Here is a 12,286-nt window from a genome sequence, read left to right as displayed (position 1 = left end):
TCTGGATGATTAATTGTCTAAAAAATTATTGCAATAAACGATAATATTGTTTGAAGGCCTTTTGACACTGATTTAATGGAAATGACTAATAATGCATGCGATTTCCTGCCATGGATAGATGCACTTTATTTTCAAAAGAACACATAACACTGGAACTGATAAACTAAATCAGTTCCAATGTTAATGGATTCTCAGTCTCCATTAACAAAAAACGTACTTGAATAAAAACTATAAAGCCAAAGTGGAAATAAATACTGCATTCAACCAAAGGAGTGCAGATTATGAAGTCTGTATACTATATTGGCCTTCAGTAATCACTAGATTTAAATAGAGAAGATGGGCACATCCGACTACCTAATACCTAACATCATACTACACGATTTTTTGCCCCTATTTTCCCCTTACGACAATCTTAGATTGTTGGCTGATCTAAGATTGTCGCTGGTGATTTCGTAACCGATCATCCTGTAGGGTGTGGTGTGCTACGGTAGATCGTCGTGGCCGCTCCGATCTAAATCAGGGGTTTTCCCCGACTGGGAGGTCAACTCAGCCTGTTGAATGTGACAGGTAGCCAATCAGAAAGCGCGGATTCTCCTCCTGCTTTCTGAGGGGAAATTACGGAGGGGAATCCCAAACAGCTGACACGGGGTGACCTGAAGTCCAGCGAACATTGGAGATGATATGTGGAAGCAACATTAATATTTATTCAACATTTGGAGCAAAGAATATAGAAATAACAAGGAGAGGAGTTGGAGCCAAATTGCTACCGCAGTTGATAAACCCGGTAAGTTTTCAGCTGTTCATCATTAACGTGACATAAATAGGTTACAATGATTTTCATTCAGTCAGGACTTTACGCTGACTCTAGTCACATGCGTCACAGATAGATTCTAGTAAAGCATTGATTAATGCCTGATTTTAAAATTATTTTGTGCCCATGTGGCTGGATACCACACCGATTGAACTGTTATACCTAGGATTTCTGTCAACTAATGTGTGGTCTCTCAGGTTTTCAAAATGGGGCGACAATTGGCCGACAACTCTGTAGTGTGCGCTGGACATTACACAAAGGAAATGAGGAAGGGATTTGTCTGTGGAGAGCACCGGAATTGAGCCTTTTTTTCATTCAGTGTCATCAACAGAAAGAAAAACGGCAGGAAGACACGATAAAGCCGATAATTAAAATGAGGTCGATTTAATTTATCGTGCGATCAACTGATTTATCGTTTATCGCGACAGGCCTAGTATGGTATGGTAGAACAAACATATCAACTGTCAAACATGGAGTTGGATGAATGATGAGTGATGATTAGGATTTCTGGTCCTGTGGTCTGGCCACCATAGTCTATAGTCTATTTGTATTCTATTGACAACTATGAGGCCTTTTGTCTGATGGCTAAAGCTGGACCCAAACTGAATTATGAAACAGCTCAATCATTCCAACTGCCACTAAGAATATATTACAGTAGAATAAATGGCAAATTGAAAGTCTAAACCTTAAGAAAGAGATGAATATAGGGCTGAAACGATTCCTCGAATGATTCGAGTACCTCGATTACTAAAATTCCTCGAGGAAAATTTACCTGCCTCGAAGCTTCGTTAATTTATGTTTAATTAGTTAACGCACCGTGTTCCGGCCGGGACTTCATTTGCGTTGCGCGGAGCTCTCACTTCCGCCTCTGAGTTGTTGACAAAAGCTAAGTCTCAGCGGCATAAAGTCCAATCTTCAAGATTGGCCCGTGGGGATTTTATTGATTGATGATAATGCCCGACTTTTTATCGTTTTTGGGGAACCAATAAGCATCCTTAAAATGACTGGGGAATGCCTGGAGTACGGCAGCATTTCTCCTCCGGGGCTGCTGGTTGAAAGCGAGCGGCGGGAAGAGCGCTGAGGTGAGCGGATAGCCTGAACAGGGCGGGCGGCTGAGTAGCTGATGCTTACCGTGTAAATGTAGCTTTACCGACGAACCGCACAATAAATTTCATATCCCGGTCTGAAGAAACGGGTGGCGGAGCGCATCGTACATGGCTGGTAGATGAGTTTCTGAGTGTGACCAGTGAAGGTGTCGTAAATATCCCGTATTGCTTCCCCCCGTGTTTGTCCCCCGGTCTAACGGTTCGTCAGTCCGCTGGTCTATTTCCTCCCCTCCACCCCATCTTACGTTCGTTCATTCGCCCTCTCCTCCCACTCCAGGCGGCATTTCCCGTATTTTCAAACCCAAAGCGTGACAGGTTAGGTGGCAAACTCACTGAAGATGAATACATAAACTAAAAGCTGGATTGTAGACACTTTTTATAAGCATATTTGTGAGCCTGCCTCTTTGTTATTAAATTCAATATAATTTCAGATTTTTCTATAACTTTTCTTCTGGTTAACTTAGAAAGTGAGCTATTATTGTTACAGGTTAGTTTTCTAAACTACAAAAAAGCAACTGTTAGGGATGCTCAAATATGAAAAATTGGACTGATATTGATATCTGATAGTAACACCGGTATTATGCCAGATTTACCAATATTTCATTTTATATTTTTTTTATCCGATTACTCGATTAATCGTAAGAATAATCGATAGATTACTCGATTACTAAAATATTCGTTTACAACAGCCCTAGATGAATACATGCTGTTGCAGTGTAGATGCTACGGTACAGCATCTTCTGTTCACTGGCTCGGAATGCTATTTTATCTGTTTCCATTGTTAAAGCAACATCCTGGACCAACTTCAGTTGTAGATCCATAGGACAATATGACACAGTCAGGGTGGAGCTGCTGGTATTACACAACACAGTTCATTCACTGAGGGACAGAAAGACGTCACTGCTTGAAACAAGCATGAGACATACTGTTGTGTCATGTTAGTTGTCGCTCTAGGGTTTAGCCCCGCCTGCCCAGTGAGAGTCCAAAAAGCAGTTGATACATCAGACCATGAAATAGCATACCAAACCATACCGACCTGTGCCGTACTGCTCAGTGAAAATGAAGCAGTAGCTTCTTTTTTAAATGCTAACAATGTGAAATTCCATGATTCATTCTTGCTTAAGTTGAAGAAAGAAATTCTGTTCTAAATTTAAACCTTTTAATCTAAAAGAGGATATGCTTTTTATCAAGAACCTTCAAAGGTCTGCCAAGCTTTAGTATTCCTCTCTCTAAGATCAAGAGTTCTGTTCTAAACTAAAGACCAAAAGACTGGATGCAAGGTCTCATTTTGGGGGAGTGAGACGAATCCTAAGGAAAACCCTCTACCCAAATATCTGTGCTTCCTGAAAGTTGGACCACTTTCAAGCAGTGGAAAAGTTGGAGTATGGAACTGGAACCAAACATGCTATGGAAGGGATTGAAGTACGTCAGGACTCAAGAAAAGGGCCAAATTATGAAACTATCTTAGTGAATGCTAGGATCTCAGCGGATAAAGCTTCAGTCAAGTCAAGAATGCTTTCATTGTACAGCCAGGATGTTATAGAGGCTGTCAGTCCCTACACATAAAACTTTGGGCAGAGACAGAGAGGAAGGATTCTAATAACATGTTGGAGCTTATTGGTTTCAACACATCTTCTTCCATTGTGGTTTCATGGTTTCAATCTGTGACCACATGTGCTGTGGCATAGTCCTCGTTCTTTCTTTTTCACTTCCATGTTGTTGAGGTTCTTGAGTAGATCATAAATTTAAAAAGGATGCTTGCTTAGTCTCAGCTTGGACAACATTTTAAAACCTGGAATGCTTTGATCACAGTTTGGAATTATGATGACGACACAAAAGAGAGAAATAGGTTATAATTATTCTAATACTCGATTAACGTAACAAGGATAATATTTAATAATGTTTTTCTAATGATGGTGGTAATGGTGGTGGGGGTTAGAGGTAGATATCTCTACTTCTACCTTACATTCTGAAATGTGTCTGCAGCCACTCAGAATGCAAGTAAACACCATGAAGATGAAGCTTGTTTAAAAAGAGAAAATTCCACAACATAGGGTTATGGATGGGTGTAGACAGGCCTGCAATGTGTATTTACTGCATGTAATTAAAAGTATTTTGAGTTTAATAGATTTTAATCACTACTCTGAATTTTAAAGACACAACTGTTGTTTTTATATTAAAATCTCATAATATTCAAAATAGGGGTAAGCGATATTGCCAGAAATGATATCACTATATATATATCTTTTTAAACATATCCATAGCAATATCATAGATGATATTCCACTTTTTTTTCTCCTTTGGGGAAAGTATTTTTTTTCTACTTTTCATCATAAACAGTCACTACATTAAAAAATACTCATGCATAAATATATACAAAATCACACAATGTGTACTATTTTGCCTAACAAAAAGAGTTTAAAATCAGCTACCAGATGGAAATACAAATACTTATATATACATAGAACATTAGTTTTATAAGATGTTAAAAATTGTTTTCCACTCATGCTTTTTTTTTTAAATGTAGTCATTATGTGCAAGACTAATCAGTCAATCAATCAATTAGTCAATCAATCAATCAAATGTTATTTGTATAGCACATTTCAGCAGCAAGGCATTTCAAGGTGCTTTACATAATTAAAAAATAAAAATAAAAACAGCATGCGACATTGAATAAACAGTAAGAAAGAGATTTTGGAAAAAAAAAGATAAAAACGATAAAAACATACATTTGTTACGGAATTTAAGCGCCTATCGTCGCCGGAATCCGCCGTCCGTGTAACACGGGTATTATCCAGGCCCCGTCGCCTAACAGGACAAGGTCTCCAACCTTGCAGCACCAGGCTCCGTCCACCTATCACACTAATTTTTGCGCTAAGAATCTTGTTTTAATATAAAAGTAAATCTCAACACCAAAACATTACCATTTGGAAGTGTGCAGAAAGTGTGCACACTTCCTAAAGGTGAGGAATATTTTTCATTTTCATTTCTTCTATCTGTCACCGACATCTCCACTGAAGTAAGGACTGACAGTCAGTGTTTTGAATTTTAACTTTCATGTTCCGGCAACTGCAACTGCATTTCAGCTCCGTTCGCAGCGACATTTTTTTTTTTTTTTTGCTTTACCAACAATGACTGAAGTTTGTTTCATATTTTTCCTAAAGGAATATCTGATTCAGGACACAGAACAATAAGCACCTTCAACTTTAGCTTCCACTGATTCATTTAAAGTTAGCAGACGTGACTAGCTGCAGCTAACTAGCATCCTCTCTTTGGTTCTGAGTTGTAGTAGCATAGTAAAAACCAGCTGCTTATAGTGCACTTTGCTTCATCCAGAGGGCCTGGGCTCTCGGATGTTGAGGAAGATTTCTATCTGGAGGCTTGGACTTTGTTGAGGTTGTAAATTCATTCATTCACAACTTCTCTTTCTGTTTGCTGATTGGTCCTGTCGAAAATTGGCTGGAGATGATCAGAGTCAGGTGGAGAAAGCATACACAGTGCTGGAATTTTTTTTGACAGAATTGCAGAGAAAGACAATGGTCAGGCTAAAGTAGTAGTTGTATCATTACATCTCCAGTCAACCAGGTGCTGACAAAACAGTCAGGAAGTATTTATTCTAATTCATATATCTTGCTATACAGTTCAGACTGGAAACCGGCTGGTCAGTTTCTTTGTTTCACAGTGGTTGGCAAACAGCTACAGGAAACCTTACCACATAGCTCCTCTTCAGCAGTAATGCTTTCAGCCATATTTGCTTTCATCTTTACAATTTCAATAATGCTGTGTGGGTGATTGGATGACATATTTACACCATCCATATAACAATAAAAATTTACTTTCCTGAGCAAGTTTTTTTTTTTTACAGGTATTATCGTGAATTATATGATATGGCCCAGACTTAGTACAAAGTAGTTTATGCAGGTAACAAACAGATAACCAATCAAAAAAAAATTAATATTCCATGTTATAGGACCAACACATCACTTCTAAAGGTCATTTTGATGTAAATAACTTCCTTTTAATGAATACTTGATATATGAAATATTGAGTTACATGTATCATCATCTTTGTCTAGGCTTGATTCATTAGTTTGTTTTTTAAATGATTCTGTTGGGCCACATTCAAAACCAGTGTCTGATTTTTCTTGGTTAATTTTCAGTAAATATTTGTCTATTATTACTTTTGTCAGTATCAAGTAATTTCAGTGGCCATTGTGAGTTTGATAGACAGACAGACAACCAGACAGGTTGAATTTTATGGTTGAATTTTATGGGAATTAAAATAATCTTCGATATACTTTTTTCTAAGAAACAAATGAGCTAATTGCTGTACCCTGAAGGGGGGGAGATAAGTAAGACATGTTAGATTCTGAGTAATGTTAAGATGGTTTTTACTGTCTGCATTAATCCTTATTAGAGTATATTTGGTTTTCAAACTATTAAATTTGGCAGTAATAGTAACATAATAAGTGTTTGTAGAGGGGATTTCAAGTATTTGTGGTTTTCAGTTTTTTGCAGATGGTTGTGGTCCCTAACCCCCCTAATACCGGTGTTCCACTCTGTTTTCTAGCCTTCCTGCCAAAAGCTGCAAATAACTGTATATGTTAGAAGGGCATCCCAGTGTGTGTGTGAGTGAGAGTTAAGCTGCTGTAAATCTGGGTTGAACTGTCATTTTAAAAGAAAAGCCGAATGATGAGATATTCTGTATGTTTTGTTAGCAGTAAGCGTGGCGTTACTAAAACAGCCGAGAATGTGGATCCTTACCCGAGAGATTTCTGAAGGACTGCCAGCATTTCCAGTTCTAGCACGTTCCATGAGGACCCAGTTATCAGAAGGTTCTCTGTGCTTGTTTATCCTAACGTTGTCGCAAAGTTTCTGTGGTAGATCGGATTGTCTGCATGCAGACATATTAGCAGCAGTGTGAGCGCTTGGTACAGTTTTACTTTCTTAAGGGTATTTCTAACTAGCACCTCAATTAAAGCTTCCCTCTGCCACAAAGCGGTGATATCAGCATAAACAGCAGAAGGATAGCATAAGATACAGTAAGCTGCTGTTCTACCACTGGTCATTTTGTCTTTGGTTTTGCCTAGTTTTCCTCTGAAACTAGGCAGAATAAAAATGGAGCTAACTCACGAACATGACATCACAGTACTTTTTTGGCTGTTGTCCCTCAAAACCTGCCTCCATGAGCTGATAGAAGTGGCTCTTTGCTCTGGACCAGCACAGAGTCTGTGCCTGTGTTGGTGAAAACACTGACGAAGAACTGGACCTAAAGAAGCACTGGTACAGGAATGTGACCAGGTGGGAAGTCTGTTAAAAGGCTTTGCTCTGTTTGGTTTTGAAATCTTATCTGTCAGGGTGTCAAAGTACGATGGTGAGTTTCAATGTCATTTTTGAGCATGATATGTTAACTGAAACAAAAAAATCTGTATTTTCTCTTCTTTCTTATGCACTTCTTGTTACTGTGCACTATTTTATTTTATATTTGTATCATGTTCGAATAAAATTTCATTTCATTTCATTTCATGTAGCAGATGATGTTAGAAGGTTTTGCCTCTTTCTTCACTATTTACTCATTTCCCTTTTAGGAAATCCAAATAAATTATATTTTCATGTGAAAATCCACCTGCTTGGAATCTTTTATTCACTCTTCAATTCCATTATCTGATTGTTTGCAGTTATTCTTACAGTATAATTTAATTTGCATAGGTATTGAGGGAAATGGGATAAAGTTAATAGTTTTAATCGTTCCATTTTCAATCCGAGACCGTGGTCTTGAACTGGTAAAGGGTGGAGTGCCTTCTTCAGGTCAGGGAAGAGATCCCAACTCCAGATCAGCAGAATATTATGGAGAGACGGATGGATTGATCAATTGATGGATGATCCATTATCTGTATTCAATGTCTTATGGAGCCCATATTCCGGTCCCCATAAGGAGCAGTTGACCCCACAGTGTAGCATTTGTTAGGAAAATGGTCTATGCACTGTATCAAATACAAGGCCACACATACATCTGCATACCTCAGGTATACACACTCATACCTCAGGGTGATTTAGAAAGGCCAGTGAACCAAACAGTCACATAAACATCATGCAGAAAGACCTCAGACTACCAACTGTACAAAAATAACATTTTTCTTCTTGTTAAATACAGTATTTCTAAAAATCATCAGTACTTTCTGTCAGTTTTGGAAATATATTTGCTATGTATCAACATAAGTCCTTCAGTTCTTGCATTGGTTTCCTTCTGTTGCCACAGTGTTCAGTTCACCGTCTTTCTTTTTTTACCACATTTCACTAGGACTTTATCCTTGGTACATATGCAGATGTCTGGTATCATTTCGGCTGAACCTTGCTTGCTCTGTCAGTGAGGTAGATGTCTGTGTCTAAATTTAGCAAACTAAAGAAAAAAACTTTTTTTTTATCTTCAATTCCACCACATAGCTGAGATCTTGTCCCATTTAGATTTTGGTATTTTCCCTGCACAGCTTTCGGAAAAATGACTGCAGGTCCAAAACTCATAGGAATGATGACTTGCTAATACTGACACAGCCTATGTTTTTCAGTCTATTTCTGTCCCCTTGAGTTAAATGCTCAGGAGCTGTGCAGCTGTTTTTGCCAGATGTGAATTAAGCTGTGACCTCAGCTTGATACTTCACTTAAAGTTTGCTGCCTGAGATGTATTTATTTATTTGTATGTTATGTGGATTAGAGGCCTCTGTAAGTATCATCCAGAATTGCACCAATTCTGTTGACACTAATTGTAAAAATGTTGATGTGTGGTTCAGAGCTATGCTGTAAATGCAAACATAACATTTAATTGAAGAAAGGAAGTTGACTCAAGTCATTTTTCATCAAATTGCTATTAACACTATGTTACTTGGAATTTCTGGTTGAAAAGTCTCTCCAATTTGAGCTGGATTAATTCAGAAAAAGTAGGGTTTTTTATGTGGTGTAAAATACTTTGCCTTAGTACTTCATCCAAGTGCAAATACTTTAGTTTTTTCTTTTTTCTTTTCTGGAGCCAATAATTTATCTCAACTGACTCATGGAGAGAGACTAGTCCCAGCGTTTTCATGAACAGGAGCACATTCATATAGAAGAACATCAGAACATCAGAAGTCTCCATATATCATTTTATTTTATTTTAAGCTATGCCATTAGCACTATGCTAACTTTAGTTGCCAACAAAGGCAGGACTACCACTGTGTGTTGACCTATGACTATAGACATCATAGGGGGATAGAGAAAGTGAGTAAAGACAAGGACCCATTCAAGAAAATTGGTTTGAACTTGAAAAATGAGTAAGTTTAAGTTGTAGGTATTTAGCAAGGTTAAATTTGTATCAAGCAGTCCACACAAATAAAAAAATAAGTTAACACAAATAAGCTACATGAACTTTTTTTTTTTTCGTTAATTGTACTACTTAAGTTATTACTAAAATGAAATTAGGTTGTTTTTTTTTACTCACTAATCTTAACCTTATTTTGCTTAATTTTTTTGAGGCAATGAGTTTCCATAATTTTTTTAAGTAAGGTGAACTAATTAGATTTTACAGTGTAGTGGAGCCAATGATGCTGGGTGGAGGTGAGCCTAGTGTAGAACAGCAAAGCTGGCAAACAGCCACATCTTTATGGTTCAGCAACAAGGGGGATCCGCACATGTTTTACACTCGTCTGACATCACCATGTTTACAGGCTCCTATGTTTAAGTGTGTTCAGATGCTGGAGGTCCTGAAGCCCAGTGGGGGGCATTTTGGCTGTCTGCTCTGCCCCTCATGCATATAAAGTTCTATAGTTATGGGTTTCCCTAAAATTCTGCCAGAGTTCCATGCAACCAAGGGCTGCAGCACCGTGATATCTGGGTTTCTGCACACCAACCTGCATTCAGACATGTTCAACACTCTGTGGTAACCCTGATCAGTGGAGCCTGTTAGGATACATGATAAAGAGTTATGTGGTTAACAATTTCATTGCACTTACTTGTTCTTCAATTGTTTGTTTCTGTTTACATATTTATTCTACTGCCTGGGATACCGCCTCACACACCGCCTCACACATCGTCTCACACTCTGCCTCACACTCCAAACATTTTGTTCAATAATCTTTTTTTCTCCTTTGCCATGGTTCTTGAGGCCTGACAACCTTTTCATGTCTGATCACAAACGCCTGCTGTGCTAGAAAAAAGTATTTGCATCTTTACAGAATTGTATATTTTTTTTCCTCACACTTAAATGTTACAGATTGTCTGAAGGGGACTGTCCAAGCCAAGCCTTTGAATAACCCCCTGATCCTAATAACTGGTTGTCCCAGCCTTGAAGGATACAGCTGCCATTAAAAGTTTCTGATAATTGCTAGTGAGACTTTGAGCAGTCCCTCCAGGAGGTTGTGATTTTTTAAACGATTGTTGCAGCCTAATATTACTTGATTTTGTGGTACCTTTTTCAAAACGTCACTTGTCACGTTTTTATGTTTTAATTTTTACAATGACGTGGTCTTACAGATAAGTTGAAAAAGTTGCTCATAATTTTCCCAAGAAAGTCAGAATTTTAGTACAGTTAATATTTAAGTGCAAATAACATTTTTCAAGCACCTTCTTGAAATAGCACCTTAATACAAATCAAATCATGTCCTGAGGAGAGGTCAAAGTGTAAATGAAGAATCCCATATTGTTAACATGAACTGTTTACACAGTAGGAGCAAATCATACAGAACATCTCTAAATGTTTCTTTGAAGAAAAAACAAGGTGACTATTACTATGTAGTATCACACGATTCATCTTGCAGGTTCAGCTTTCAAGAGACATCGTTAAACAGGAAGTTAAATTAGAAGGGGCAACAGGATTGGTCAATATTCTGCCGAGTTGCATTGATTGGTCAGAAAAGAAGGAAGTATGGAAAATGTTAAGGTGATTGCTCAGATTTGCACTGAAAACTGTAAGTCTGTGCAAAATTTGCAAATTGTAAGTGAATTTGCATCAATAGTTGCAATCACAGCTTCCTGGAGAGACTGTTTTATGTCATTGTAATGGAATTTGGACTCACTCTTCTTTGCAAAATTGTTTTAATTGAAACATACGCGAGAGTCTTTCTGCATGAAAGGCCACTTAATGCCATGCTACACCATCTCTAGTGAAATAGAGTTAAGAGTTTTAATAGGCAGGAGAAGTCATTCAAAGGTCGACATGCTGCTGGGCTTTAGATCATTGTCCTGCTGCATAACCCAAGTGAGATAGAGCTGCAGGTCACAAAATGATAGCTGGACAATGTCCTTCCAACTCTTTTTTTTAGCTGCTGTAAATCCATCCTAAACAACCTGACCCTATAAAAAGTCATCTTTGACAGCTGCTTGTGTTAACAAGCAAGGAGTCCTGAGAGTGAAACTTACCTACATGGGACTTCACAAAAGCAGTACATTTTAGCAAGGGACGGCACGTGATGTAAAACAAACATATTTTTCAAGCTTTCGCGCTAAACTTACAGTGTATCTATGGAAAACGGAGGCCAAAACCACAGGATCTGGCTGCATTTCAGTAATCAGTTTGTCAGTTTTACAATTTTTGCAAAAATTCCCAGTTTATTAAGTGCAGAATCAATATTTCCAGGCTAGTAGATATAAATAGTAGCTGTAATGTAGGTGTGATAACATGCTCTGCTGCAACACCAAAACTCAGCAAACGACAAACCAGGTGAGGAAGCAGATTGAAGATTAGGAAGGCTCAGACTCAGATCCTTCAGATTCATATTGTAATTAGCAACAAATGTATTTTTCCAGAGAAACACTTTACTCGTCCCCCAGTATTTTCCCATTGCTATTTTCTTCTTTCTCTCTTCCTGACTGCTGTTCCCTTAAAGTCCCTCGTGATGTCCTGAGTTGTCCTCTGTTACCCAGAATTCATTGGATGGATGCATACTTCCAGAGGGAGTGAGGATGATTCCTTCAGCTGCTGTCCTTAAACGTTAAAAGAAGTGAAGTAGAGGGTTGAATGTTCCTGAAAATGCACTGCTGACCTCATCCTGACATCAGAGAAGCAGACAGATGCTGCAGTTGTCAGGTGTGTGTTCATACCAGTTGTCACTTCAGGAGTTATAGAAAGGTCATGAGCAAGGTCAGTTTGGCTTGGATCAGACTCCATGGTCTCCTAGGTGGAGGTGCTGGTTGTCCCTGGACATGGTGGACCTGGTGGTTTTTCCAACCTTTCACTTGTACTGATGGACATACACAGTTTTTATGATGGAAGCATCACCAACCCACTCTTTTTATTATTTCTTTTACATGTTTGTGCATTAATCATTTTTACCTTAGGTTGCATGACATAGTAAGACAAGAATAACGTATTTGGATGGATGGATGGATGGATGGATGGATGG

The 12,286-nt window shown here is 38.3% G+C and overlaps 1 protein-coding gene across 5 annotated transcripts in view; it reads left to right on the top strand.

Annotated features, from left to right (window-relative positions):
- thrb (thyroid hormone receptor beta) overlaps positions 1-12,286 on the top strand; it is a 105,754-nt gene that overhangs the window by 51,003 nt on the left and 42,465 nt on the right. Inside the window, exon 1 of one of the 5 annotated variants that reach the window (XM_016674480.1) lies at positions 9,205-9,220. The exons of the other annotated variants lie outside the window; for them this stretch is intronic. The gene's annotated coding sequence lies outside the window, so the exon portion shown is untranslated. Of the gene's footprint in view, positions 1-9,204; positions 9,221-12,286 lie in introns of those variants that run through there. 5 annotated transcript variants of the gene reach the window in all.

Source organism: Poecilia formosa, unplaced genomic scaffold (genome assembly GCF_000485575.1).
Source record: "Poecilia formosa unplaced genomic scaffold, Poecilia_formosa-5.1.2 Scaffold96, whole genome shotgun sequence".
NCBI classification, from domain to species: domain Eukaryota; kingdom Metazoa; phylum Chordata; class Actinopteri; order Cyprinodontiformes; family Poeciliidae; genus Poecilia; species Poecilia formosa.
This window is presented reverse-complemented; position numbering and strand designations above follow the sequence as displayed.